The 14,728-nt window shown below is 37.9% G+C and overlaps 1 non-coding gene across 1 annotated transcript; it reads left to right on the forward strand.

The window, feature by feature from the left end:
* Positions 1 to 3,740: 3,740 nt before the first annotated feature.
* Positions 3,741 to 3,848, forward strand: LOC112760858 (small nucleolar RNA R71). The gene has a single exon (XR_003181276.1). It is a non-coding gene; the product is annotated as a small nucleolar RNA R71 (small nucleolar RNA).
* Positions 3,849 to 14,728: the final 10,880 nt, after the last annotated feature.

Here is a 14,728-nt window from a genome sequence, read left to right on the forward strand (position 1 = left end):
TTAGAATCCAACAGCATCAGCAGTCCTTCTTCAACCTCTGAATCAGATTTTTGCTCAAGTCCCTCAATTTTAGCCAGAAAATACCTGAAATCACAGAAAAATACACAAACTCATAGTAAAGTCCCGAAATGTGAATTTAACATAAAAACTAATGAAAACATCCCTAAAAGTAACTAGATCCTACTAAAAACATACTAAAAACAATGCCAAAAAGCGTATAAATTATCCGCTCATCACAAGGGTTCTTAAGCACATAATTGGGTGAACCCTTTCAGATTGTGACTCAGCTTTGCTAAAGTCCCCAATTAGAGGTGTCCAGGGTTCTTAAGCACACTCTTCTCTTTTTTTTTTTTTTTTTGCTTTGGACCTTGACTTTAACCGCTCAGTCTCAAGTTTTCACTTGACACCTACACGCCACAAGCACATGGTTAGGGACAGCTTGGTTTAGCCGCTTAGACCAGGATTTTATTCCTTTAGGCCCTCCTATCCACTGATGCTCAAAGCCTTGGGATCCTTTTTATTTGCCCTTGCCTTTTGGTTTTAAGAGTTATTGGCTTTTTCTGCTTGCTTTTTCTTTTTCTTTCTATTTTTTTTCTATTTTTTTTCGCCCCTTTTTTTTTCTCTGCAAGCTTTGTTCTTTGCTGCTTTTTCTTGCTTCAAGAATCGTTTTTATGATTTTTCAGATTATCAAATAACATGTCTCCTAGTCATCATTCTTTCAAGAGCCAACATATTTAACATTCTTAAACAACAACTTCAAAAGACATATGCACTGTTCAAGCATTCATTCAGAAAACAAGAAGCATTGTCACCACATCAATATAATTAAGCTAAGTTCAAGGATAAATTCGAAACTCATGTACTTCTTGTTCTTTTGAATTAAAACATTTTTCATTTAAGAGAGGTGATGGATTCATAGGACATTCATAACTTTAAGACAAAGTTACTAACTACTAATGATCATGTAATGAAGACACAAACACAGATAAGCACATAACATAGAAAACGAAAAACAGAAGAAATAAGAACAAGGAATGAATCCACCTTAGTGATGTCCTTGAGCTCTTCTATGTCTCTTCCTTGTCTTTGCTGCTCCTCCTTCATTGCTTTTAGATCTTCTCTGATTTCATGAAGGATGATGGAGTGCTCTTGATGTTCCACCCTTAGTTGCTTCCAATAATTGTGTGGAAGAAAATGTATCCCCTGAGGTATCTCAGGGATCTCTTGATTTGCAGTCAAATGTTCTACCACTGAGCTATAGACCCTTGATGGAAGCTTTTGTCTTTCCTTTCCTCTTTCTAGAGGCCTCTCTGGCCTTAGGTGCCATCAATGGTTATGGAGAAAAATAAAAAAGCTATGCTTTTTACCACACCAAACTTAGAATGTTGCTCGCCCTCGAGCAAAAGAAGAAAGAATAGAAGAAGAAGAAGAAGATATGGAGGAGATGGATGGATGTGTGTATTCGGCCATATGGGTGGGATTGGGTGGGAGAGAGATGTTGAATTTTGAAGGTAGTGGTTGTATGGATGTGAGTGGTAAATGGAAAACAGAAGGGATGATCATGAATGGGAAGAGAGATGATGAGGTAGGTGGGGATCCTGTGGGGTCCACAGATCCTGGGATGATCCTGTGGGGTCCACAGATCCTGAGGTGTCAAGGCATTTACATCCCTGCACCAAATTAGGCATGTAAAATGCCTTTGCACACAACTCTGGGCGTTCAGCGCCAGGTTGGTGCCCATTTTGGGCGTTCAACGCCCATTTGCTGCCATTTCTGGCGTTGAACGCCAGAACCATGCTTGTTCTGGGCGTTCAGCGCCAGGATGTTGCCCATTTTGGGCGTTCAGCGCCAGAACCATGCTCTGTTCTGGCGTTTGAACGCCAGGCAGATGCTCCTCCAGGGTGTGATTTTTCTTCTGCTGTTTTCGATTCTGTTTTCAATTTTTATATTTATTTTGTGACTCCACATGATCATGAACCTAAGAAAACATGAAAAACAATAAAAATAAGAATTAGATAAACATTGGGTTGCCTCCCAACAAGCACTTCTTTAATGTCAATAGCTTGACAGTGGGCTCTCATGGAGCCTCACAGATGTGCAGAGCTTTGTTGAGACTCTCCAACACCAAACTTAGAGTTTGGATGTGGCCTCCCAACACCAAACTTAGAGTTTGACTGTGGGGGCTCTGGTTGACTCTGCTTGGAGAGAAGCTTTTTCTGCTTCCTCTCCATGGTTGCAGAGGGAGATCCTTGAGTTTTAAACACAAGGGAGTCCTCATTCCATTGAAGGAATATTTTACCTCTGTCAACATCAATCACAGCTCTTGCTGTGGCCAGGAAAGGTCTTCCTAGGATGATGGATTCATCCTCTTCCTTTCCAGTATCCAGGACTATGAAATCAGCAGGGATGTAAAGGCCTTCAACCTTTACTAACACGTCCTCTACTTGTCCATAAGCCTGTTTTCTTGAACTGTCTGCCATCTCTAATGAGATGTTAGCAGCTTGCACCCCATAGATTCCCAGTTTCTCTATTACAGAGAGGGGCATGAGGTTTATTCCTGAACCAAGGTCACACAGAGCCTTAAAGATCATGGTGCCTATGGTGCAGGGTATTATGAACTTTCCAGGATCCTGTCTCTTCTGAGGCAATGTCAGTTGATCCAGATCACTTAGTTCATTGATGAACAAGGGAGGTTCAACTTCCCAAGTATCAATGCCAAATAATTTGGCATTCAGCTTCATGATTGCACCAAGAAACTTGGCAGTTTGCTCTTCAGTAACATCCTCATTCTCTTCAGAAGAGGAATACTCATCAGAGCTCATGAAGGGCATAAGGAGGTTCAATGGAATCTCTATGGTCTCTAGATGAGCCTCAGAGTCCTTTGGTTCCTCAGAGGGAAGCTCCTTATTGATCACTGGACATCCTAGGAGGTCTTCCTCCTTGGGATTCACGTCCTCTCCTCTCCTCACAGGTTCGGCCATGGCGCTTATGTCAATGGCCTTGCACTCTCCTTTTGGATTCTCTTCTGTATTGCTTGGGAGAGTACTAGGAGGGATTTCAGTGATCCTTTTACTCAGCTGGCCCACTTGTGCTTCCAACTTTCTAATGGAAGACCTTGTTTCATTCATGAAACTTACAGTGGCCTTGGACAGATCAGAGACTAAGTTTGCTAAATTAGAAGTATTTTGTTCAGAGTTCTCTGTCTGTTGCTGAGTGAATGATCGAAAAGGTTTGCTATTGCTAAACCTGTTTCTTCCACCATTATTAAAGCCTTGTTGAGGCTTTTGATCCTTCCATGAGAAATTCGGATGATTTCTCCATGATGAGTTATAGGTGTTTCCATAAAGTTCACCTAAGTAATTCACCTCTGCTATTGCAGGGTTCTCAGGATCATAAGCTTCTTCTTCATAAGAAGCCTCTTGAGTACTGTTGGATGCAGCTTGCATTCCATGCAGACTCTGAGAGATCATATTGACTTGCTGAGTCAATATTTTATTCTGAGCCAATATGGCATTCAGAGTATCAACTTCAAGAACTCCCTTCTTTATAGGCGTCCCATTACTCACAGGATTCCTTTCAGAAGTGTACATGAACTGGTTATTAGCAACCATGTCAATGAGTTCTTAAGCTTCTGCAGGCGTTTTCTTTAGGTGAATGGATCCACCTGCAGAAGTGTCCAGTGACATCTTTGATAGCTCAGATAAACCATCATAGAATATATCCAGGATGGTCCATTCTGAAAGCATGTCAGAAGGACACTTTTTGGTCAACTGTTTGTATCTTTCCCAAGCTTCATAGAGGGATTCACCTTCTTTCTGTCTGAAGGTTTGAACATCAGCTCTAAGCTTTCTCAGCTTTTGAGGAGGAAAGTACTTGGCTAAGAAAGCCGTGACCAGCTTATCCCAAGAGTTCAGGCTGTCTTTGGGTTGAGAATCCAACCATAATCTAGCTCTGTCTCTTACAGCAAAAGGGAAAAGCATGAGCCTGTAGACTTCAGGATCTACTCCATTAGTCTTAACAGTATCACATATCTGCAAGAATTCAGTTAAGAACTGAAAAGGATCTTCAGATGGAAGTCCATGAAACTTGTAGTTCTGCTGCATCAGAGAAACTAATTGAGGTTTCAGCTCAAAGTTGTTTACTCCAATGGCAGGAATGGAGATGCTTCTTCCATGTAAATTGGAATTAGGTGCAGTAAAGTCACCAAGCATCTTCCTTACATTATTATTATTTTCGGCTGCCATCTCCTTTTCCTGTTCGAAAATTTCTGAAAGGTTATCTCTGGATTGTTGTATTTTAGCTTCTCTTAATTTTCTCTTCAGAGTCCTTTCAGGTTCTGGATCTGCTTCCACAAGAATGTTCTTATCCTTGCTCCTGCTCATATGACAAAGAAGAAGGCACAGAAAAATAATAATAATAATGGAGATCCTTTATACCACAGTATAGGGATTCCTGTGTGAGTGGAAGAAGAGGGGGAGACAAAGAATGTAATATAATGGAAGAAACACAACTGTGAGGATGGAAGAGAGGTGAGATGAGATGTTAGGATATGAATGAATAAATAGAATGAGATGGGGGAGGGATAATTTTCGAAAATTTTTGAAATTAAAAATAAAAATAAGAATAATTAGTTAATTAAAAAGAAATTTTTGAAAAAGAGGGAAGATATTTTCGAAAATTAGAGAGAGAGAGTTAGTTAGGTAGTTTTAAAAAAAGTTAAGAAACAAACAAAAAGTTAGTTAGTTAGTTGAAACAAATTTTGAAAAGATAAGAAGTTAGGAGGTTAGGAAAGATATTTTGAAAAGATATTTTTGAAAAAGATAAGATGAGAAGATATTTTTGAAAAGATATGATAGAAATTAGTTTTTGAAAAAAAGATTTGATTTTTAAAATCACAATTAATGACTTGATTCACAAGAAATCACAAGATATGATTCTAGAACTCAAAGTTTGAGTCTTTCTTAACAAGCAAGTAACAAACTTCAAATTTTTGAATCAAAACATTAATTGATTATGTTATTTTCGAAAATTTGATATAAAAATAAGAAAAAGATTTTTGAAAAATATATTTTTTTTTATTTTCGAAAATAACTAAGAATTTTGAAAAAGATTTGATTTTTGAAAAAGATTTTGAAAAAGATAAGATTATCAAATAGAAAATTTGATTTGACTCACAAGAAACAACTTGATTTTAAAAATTTTTGAAAAAGTCAACTCAAATTTTCGAATTTGATGAGAGAAAAAGGGAAAGATATTTTTTTTGATTTTTGAATTTTTATGATGCAAGGGAAAAACAAGAAAAATGATGCAATGCATGAAATTTTTAGATCAAACAATGAATGCATGCATGAATGATATGAGTGTCAAGATGAACACCAAGAACACTTTGAATGTCAAGATGAACATCAAGAACATATTTTTGAAAAATTTTTAATGCAAAGAAAACATGCAAGATACCAAACTTAGAATTCTTTAATGCTTACGCACTAAGAATTCAAGAATGCATATGATAAACATGAAAAGACACAAAACAAAAAATCATCAAGATCAAACAAGAAGACTTACCAAGAACAACTTGAAGATCATGAAGAACACTATGAATGCATGATATTTTCGAAAAAATGCAAGATGCATATGCAATTGACACCAAACTTATAACATGACTCAAGACTCAAACAAGAAACAGAAAAATATTTTTTATTTTTATGATTTTCTAATTTTTTTGGATTTTTTATTTTATATTTTTCGAAAATTATTTAGAAAGAAGGAAAATAAGGATTCCAAAATTTTTAATATGAATTCCAGAAATCTTGCCATGTTAGTCTAAAGCTTCAGTCCAGGAATTAGACATGGCTCACTAGCCAGCCAAGCTTTCAATGAAAGCTCCAGTCCAAAACACTAGACATGGCCAATGGCCAGCCAAGCTTCAGCATTTAACACCAGAGTATATTGCTCTTGATAACAAATTGCTGCTCATCATTTATCAAGTATGTAACTTACCTCTGATGGTTTGGAAGCCTCAGTCCAAAAGAATTTAGACATGGCTTTACAGCCAGCCAGGCTTCACATGCTTCATGAAACACTAGAATTCATTCTTAAAAATCTTGAATAAAATTTTTGAAAACATATTGTATTTTTTTTCGAAAACAGATGAGAGATTTTTGAAAATATTTTTGAAAGATTTTTTTTTGAAAACAAAACGAAAAGAAAATTACCTAATCTGAGCAACAAGATGAGCCGTCAGTTGTCCAAACTCGAACAATCCCCGACAACGGCGCCAAAAACTTGGTGCACGAAATTGTGATGTCCAGGCTCAAACTATTCCTGGCACGTGAGTAACTTGGCACGCGTAATCGTGATTACACATTCATAATTTGTCACAACTTCGATACAACTGACCAGCAAGTGCACTGGGTCGTCCAAGTAATACCTTACGTGAGTAAGGGTCGAATCCCACGGAGATTGTTGGTATGAAGCAAGCTATGGTCACCTTGCAAATCTCAGTCAGGCAGATATAAATTGATAATGGTGTTTTCGAATAATAAATAATAGAATAGGGATAGAGGCACTTATGTAAATCATTGGTAGGAATTTCAGATAAGCGAATGGAGATGCTTTTCGTTCCTCTGAACCTCTGCTTTCCTGCTATCTTCATCCAATCAGTCTTACTCCTTTCCATGGCTGGCTTTATGTGATACATCACCACTGTCAATGGCTACTTTCGGTCATCTCTCGGGAAAATGATCCAATGCCCTGTCACGGCACGGCTAATCGTCTGGAGGCATCACCCTTGCCAATGGCTTCATCTTATCCTCTCAGTGAATAATATGCTCACGCACCCTGTCACGGCACGGCTATTCATCTGTCGGTTCTCGATCATGTTGGAATAGGATTTACTATCCTTTTGCGTCTGTCACTAACGCCCTGCAATCGCGAGTTAGGAGCTCGTCACAGTCATTCAATCATTGAATCCTACTCGGAATACCACAGACAAGGTTTAGACTTTCCGGATTCTCTTGAATGCCGCCATCATTCTAGCTTACGCCACGAAGATTCCGGTTAAGAGATCTAAGAGATATTCATTCTAGCTTATTTCATGTAGAACGGAAGTGTTTGTCAGGCACGTGTTCATAGGGGAGATGGTGATGAGCGTCACACATAATCATCACCTTCATCACGTTCTTGGGTGCGAATAGATATCTTAGAAGTGAAATAAAATGAATTGAATAGAAAATAGTAGTACTTGCATTAATCTTTGAGGAACAGCAGAGCTCCACACCTTAATCTATGGAGTGTAGAAACTCTACCGTATGAAAATACATAAGTGAAGGTCTAGGCATGGCCGAGATGGCCAGCCCCCTAAAACGTGATCAATAGTCTCCTAAGGTGAACAATGGATTACAACTGAGACCAAAGATGCCTAATACAATAGTAAAAGGTCCTATTTATAATAAACTAGTCACTAGGGTTTACATGAGTAAGTAATTGATGCATAAATCCACTTCCGGGGCCCACTTGGTGTGTGTTTGGGCTGAGCTTGAGTGTGGCACGTGTAGAGGTCCTCCTTGGGGTTGAACGCCAGTTTTAGTGCCAGTTTGGGCGTTCAACTCTGGTTTTGGCTCCTTTTCTGGCGCTGGACGCCAGATTTGGGTAGAAAGCTGGCGTTGAACGCCAGTTTACGTCGTCTATTCTTGGCCAAAGTATGGACTATTATACATTGCTGGAAAGCCCTGGATGTCTACTTTCTAACGCAATTGGAAGCGCGCCATTTCGAGTTCTGTATCTCCAGAAAATCCACTTTGAGTGCAGGGAGGTCAGAATCCAACAGCATCAGCAGTCCTTCTTCAACCTCTGAATCAGATTTTTGCTCAAGTCCCTCAATTTCAGCCAGAAAATACCTGAAATCACAGAAAAACACACAAACTCATAGTAAAGTCCAGAAATGTGAATTTAACATAAAAACTAATGAAAACATCCCTAAAAGTAACTAGATCCTACTAAAAACATACTAAAAACAATGCCAAAAAGCGTATAAATTATCCGCTCATCAACCACCTGCCAAGGCCTTTTGTTATTTGAATTTCCTTGCCATTTACTTTTCATGTTTCTCATCAAAAACCCTAAAATATAACTCATAACCAATAACAAGAATACTTTATTGTAATTCCTAGGGAGAACGACTCGAGGTTCAATACTTCGGTTTATAAATTTAGGGGTTTGTACTTGTGACAAACAAATTTTTGTATAAAAGGATTATTGATTGGTTTAGAAACTATACTTGCAACGAGAATTTATTGTGAATTCTAGACCACACAAAAGTACTCTCATCAAAATGGCGCCGTTGCCGGGGAGTTGCAATGGTGTTATGTTATTGGTTATTGTATATATGTGAATATTGTGGGTAGCTTGATTTTTGGCTTGCTTGTTAGTTTTTTTGCTAGTTTTAGGATTTTGTTTCATTACTTCTTATTAGCTTTTGTCCTTATTTTCTTTTTTCATTATGAATTCTCACTTTGGCTATGAGTTTGGTTCTAACTATGTTGTAGGAAATAAGGACTACAATGAGGATGTGTATCAAAGATGGCATAATCAAAGGTGGGAGGAGCCATATGCATATGATCAATCTTCATGGCAACAACCTCCACCAATGCACTATGAACAAGAGCTATTCTATGATGCATATCAATCCAATGGCTATGGTGAATCTCTTTGTGACTTTCAAGAACCACTACCATATGCTTATGAGTCATATCCTCAACATGAACATCAACCATATTCACAAGCCCCCTTCCACCAAACACCTCCATATGACCTTGACCCATATCCACCATACCAACCTTCTTTTGAACCATATGAGCCCTACATGGAACCACCATTCCAAGATTACTACTCCCAAGAACCACCTCAATACACACCACCATACCCTTACCAAGAAGAACCACCTTCCTATTATGAACCCTTTCTCCAAGACATTGAACCCTCTTATCTACCCCAATCCTCGATGGATGAAATCCTTAGCCTTATACTTCAAGGTCAAGAAGAAATGCAAAAGGAGACACTAGAATTTGTGGCTACCTTGACCAAGGTAGTAAGCATTTTAGCCTCCCAATGCTTGAGCAATCAAAGCACTCCCATGGTCACATGTGGATAACTAATTGAAAAAGTATAGCATGAAGGAGAGATTGGAAACTCCGGTGGAAAATGAGAGATGTTATTTTGTGTTAGAATAATTGGAGGAGCCTATGATCATTGAAGAAGAGGAAGAAGTGGTTGAAGACTTAGGAGATGCGGAACCTCCTTGGGAACCTAGAGTTGAAGAGAACCTCTCCAAGAAGATTAAATTTGATGTTGAGGAGGGGAGTGCACAACCTCCAAAACAATTTTTGAATGAAGACTTGGAAGAAATGGAGCAAAAATTGAGTTCCCTTGGAGATGAAGATCATGCATCCAACCTTCTTGGTGGTGAATCCTTTGAATTTGACGAACCTTCTCCCAATGAGATAGAAAGTAATGTGGAGGTAGATTTCTCTCAACCTCCCATTTATGATTTGAGTGATGGAGAAGAGTTAGATGAAATTGATGAACAAAGCGTTAAAATTGAAGAAAGTTGTCAAGAGGTGGAGGTAGTCAAAGAAGAACACAAGGGAGTAGAGCTTACAAGCACATTGGAGATACCTCTCCCCAAACCACCACCATCCATTCTTTCATTCAAGTGGGTAAATTCCTTATACTTAAGCTTTATTATTCCCCTTGAATATGGTTTGCTTGAAATGGATGGTCAACTTAGAAATATTTGTGGCTTTAAGAGCAAAAGGGAGATGGTTAGTGGTTGTCAATGTAAATCAAAGCTCATGATGGTTGCATGCCCAAAGCTTAATAGCAAGGGTTGGTGTAGAACTAGATTGCTTGGGTCTAGGATGTTGTTTGGTCACTTCATTGAGAGTTCACCTTGTCTACCACTCACATGAAATAATGATAATCAACTCAAAGATGGGTGTAGAAACAAGATATGGGATCCCGGCATACATGAGGATCAACTTTGGGAGCCCATAGTCTATGAAGAACTCCATCAAAGCTTGGGAGAATTGAACTTGAAGAATGGAGCTCATTGGAAATGCAAGCGTTGGTGGATGTTCAAGGATGGCTTCAAGCACAAGCCACCTTGAGAGGAGCCCCCATAAGTCCAACTTAAGGACAATAAACAAAAGTGCTAGGTGGGAGACACCCCACCATGGTAAACTCTTTTCATTTTTTTTCTCTTTTGTACATATTAATAGAATTAGTTGAATTTCATGTTTAGTTTAGTGAGTTGAGTATATTTGCTAGTATAATATGTTAAATAAGGTTTTAGGGTGTTTTGGTAGCTGTTTGGAGGTTTGGAAGGCTTGATTTGGTGCAAGAACATAGAAAATTTTGAAAAACAGAGCACCAATCTGCACGTGCGCGCTCACGCGCCCTTCGGCATTTTCGACCATCCACGCGCACGCATATATGGCGCGTGCGCGTGGGTGCAAAAATTCCACCCCAGCCAAAAAACCCGAGAGTTAATCCTGGACTGTGCAAATATTGGGCCTAAGGCACAAACTAACCCGCGCGTACGCGTCCTTGATGCTAATTACACAATGCGCGCGCACGCACGCTGTACGTGCGTGCCCCGATAGCGCCACCTGCCCTCCTGGTATATTTTCCAGAGAGTTGGCCCAACCTCGGGCTGACACTATGCGCCCAGCCTAACCCACGCATGCGCGCACCTGGCGCGTACGCGCCCTTCGGCTAAAATGCACATCGGCGCGTAAGAGTGCATGACGCGTCCGCGCCGGTAAATAAAAAAAAGAGTTTTTTTCTCACCTTCCATTTTCTTTTGTCCATTGCATTTGCATACTTTTATTCTTTACATTTTCATTTTGTTTTTATAGCCTATTTTTACTTTATTTTTTTCTTCTTTATTTTTTTTCTTTTTCGAGTTTCTTATTTTAATAATGGTGTTGAATTCTCTTACTCAATTGTTGAGAATTTCTTGCATTATTTTGGTGCCTCTTGACTTGTTTGATATTGATAGGTGATGAAACTTTTAAATCAATGCTTAATCTTTTATGACTCTTGTATCCCTTGTGCATTGATATGAGCTCATATTGTTCTTCATGATCCACTTTTTCTTATTTGAACTTGATGCTCAATATGCTCTTCATGCTTTGACTTTACTCTTGCATCAAGTATTAGTTGATATGCAATTAGCTTATATTGCTTTCTCATCTACATGTTGTAGCTACCATGTAGTAGAGAGCATTACTCTTATTCGGCATTAGCCCCCGCCTATGTTCTATTTATTTTGATATCCTTGTTGTATGCTTAATTGTCATTCTTCTTTCCTCTCCTTCTAGGTTGGCCACTGAGAAGGAAAGGAAAAGCTTTTAAATGGGGGCAACAAACAAGTCATCCGCACAACCTTTTGAAGGAGCTCATTAGTTGTAGCAACCCATCCACATTGCTCTTCTTTGCATGCACCGAGGACGGTGCAATCTTCAAGTGTGGGGAGGTCGTTCGACCGATCTCCATGGGTAACAATTTCCTTTTTTCAACATCAATGTTAGATAGTTGATGCATTGCATGATAGGTTGCATGCTAGTTAGAATTTGTACATATTTTTACCACTTCTTTCTTATTAGGACTACTTGGTTAGGATGATGATTTCTTTTCCAAGAAAATTATTTTAGGGCACCCTACCAATTTGAAAAAAAAATTTTGTTGAACTTGCTTGAAAGAATTTATTTTGGAACATGATTTTTGAGCTAAGAACACACAAGCTTGTGAGATTTGAGCCTAATGATGTGGTTACATCTTATAACCACTTATTTGTCCTTCTTGTGTGCATTATTCTCTTTCTATGATTGTGATCCTTGATTTGTTTGATTCTTTATGTCCATTATTTTGTGTATTCATGCATTTATATGATTGAGGTCATTCTTTCATTAGCTCACTTACCCAAATAGCCTTACCTCTTATCATCCATTGTTAGCCAATTTGAGCCTACGATTAACCCACTTGTTCTTAATTTTAGCACATTACAAGCCTTAAAGCGAAAAACAATAAATATCCTTAATTTGGATCTTTGATTAGCTTAGGCTAGTGCGTGTGAGTATCATTCAAGTGTGGGAAAATTTGGGATATTGGTTGGGATAAAAGGGTGTTTTTATTTTGTATTTCTATTTTTGGGAATTGGGTCCATACTCATGTGTTAATTAAATGTAAAACCATATGCATTGACACTTTTATATATACTTTATTGAAAAAAAAAAAGAAAAAAATGAGAAAATAAAAAGAAAGAGAAAAAAGTATGTAGATATCAAAAAAAAAAAAAATAGAAAGAAAATAAAAGTAATAAAAAGGGGACAAAATGCCCCAGTGAAGCTCAATAATAATCAATGCATATGTGTTGAGATCAAGAAAAAAATGCATGAGTATGTGAAAAAGTGAAGAATGGGTAGTTAGTTTTGTTTAGAATTGTATAGGTTGCTATATAGGTTAGGTGGGAAGTTTAAGCTTATCAAAGATTCAAATTTCAAGTCCACTTGACCAAATAAGCATCCTACCTTGACCCTAGCCCCATTACAACCTAAAGAAAAGACATCATGATACTTGTATGCATGCATGAAATAATTGTTGATTGTTAGATGAAAAACAAATCTTGGAAAGCATGATTAGGAGAGAATTGAGAGAATTGACCCTACACACTTGAGCGACTAGAGTGCAAACACTTTCGGTGAGGGTTCGATGCTCAATTCCTTGATTCCCGGCTTTCATGAGCGTTCTTCTTGCAAGTCTACTTGAACTTCATTTTTATACTTGAATTGGTAGGATTCATGAGTCGTCATATGACCTTAGCCCTATCCGTTTATACATACTCTTGGAGGATTGATTTATTTTTAACCAAGTAGGTAGATCATTTTGCATTTAGTTGCATTCATAATAGATAGATGCATTTAGGTTATTTGCATTGAATAAATGTCATACCCCTTGCTTCATTCTTGGTTTAAGCATGATGACATGCTTGGTTTAAGTGTAGGGAGGTTGATAAACCCCATTTGTAGGGTTTATCTTGTGTTGAATTTAGACGGTTTTATCATCTTTTTTCATATTTATTCAATGAAATAGCATGGTTTTATAACTTCTCCTTTAATTGTGCTTAAGAGTGAAAACATGCTTTTTAGGACTTAGAATAGCTAAATTTAATTCATCTTGATTCCATTAGATGCCTTGATATGTTTGTTAAGTAATTTCAGGTTTAGGAGGCAAAGATTGGATCAAGGGAATGAAGGAAAAGCATGTAAAAATGGAGAACTCATGAAGAAATGAAGGAATCGTAAAAGCTGTCAAGCCGACCTCTTTGCACTTAATCGACCATAACTTGAGCTACAGAGGTCCAAATGATGCGGTTCTAGTTACGTTGGAAAGCTAACATCCAGGGCTTCGAAATAATATAAGATTTGTCATAGTTGCACTGCAGATAGGGGCACGCACGCGCACGGTACGCGTACACACCGATGGTTGCACACAATTCACTTAATGCAACTCGTGGCCAGCGATTTTAGAAGCCTTGTGGGCCCAATCCAACTCATTTTTGATGCTATTTAAGCCAAGGATTGAAGGGGAAATAACATACTTTCACACATTAGTTTAGTTTAGTTCAATTTTTGGAGGGAAAGTTAGTTTTAGAGAGAGAAGCTCTCACTTCTCTCTATGATTAGAATTAAGATTAGGTTTAGATCTAGATCTACTTCATCTTCTTCTCTTTTAATTTTCCTCTTTCATCCTTAATTGTTCTCTTGTAATTGTAGCATTCTACTTCTCTTGTAATTTCTTTGCATTGTTAGTTGTACCTTATGAACTTTCTTTTGTAGATCTACATTTCTTCTTCAATGCAATTGGTAAGTTCTTTGTTGTTCATAATTGTTTTCCTTTTCTATTGTTAATCTCTTGCTTTTGTAGTTGTAGATTCCTTTAATTCTTGCAATTAATAATGTTTGCCTTTATTGCCTTCTATGTGTTTGTTGAAATGCCTCTTCTAGATATGAGTTAGATTTTGTTCCTCTTGGCTTGGGAAGGTAACTTAGGAACTCTTGAGTTACTAATGTCCAAGTAATTGATGATTGTGAGCCATTAACTCTAGATCTCACTAATTGACTTGGTGGAGAACTAGGACTTATGGACTTGGATTGACATAGCTCATTTGACTTTCCTTTATTAGTTAGAGGATGACTTAATGGGGTTGGTCCTTGCCAATTCTCATGTTGTGGTTAGTGATTAGGATAGAGATCCTTGACCACCAACCCTTGCCAAGACCTTTTGTTATTTGAATTTCCTTGTCATTTACTTTTCATGTTTCTCATCAAAAACCCCAAAATATAACTCATAACCAATAACAAGAACACTTTATTGTAATTCCTAGGAAGAACGACCCGAGGTTCAATGCTTCAGTTTATAAATTTAGGGGTTTGTACTTGTGATAAACAAATTTTTGTATAAAAGGATTATTAATTGGTTTAGAAACTATACTTTTAACGAGTATTTATTGTGAATTCTAGACCACACAAAAGTCCTCTCATCAACATCACACCGAAAGATACATCTCAACCAAACGGAGATAAGCATTCGCCAAATACAAAAATTTTGAATGCCCTACAAGCTCAACAGGATTGTCTCAAACCACTCGAAAAAGAGGCCGAGCATC

Source organism: Arachis hypogaea, chromosome 16 (assembly GCF_003086295.3).
Source record: "Arachis hypogaea cultivar Tifrunner chromosome 16, arahy.Tifrunner.gnm2.J5K5, whole genome shotgun sequence".
Taxonomy (NCBI): Eukaryota; Viridiplantae; Streptophyta; class Magnoliopsida; order Fabales; family Fabaceae; genus Arachis; species Arachis hypogaea.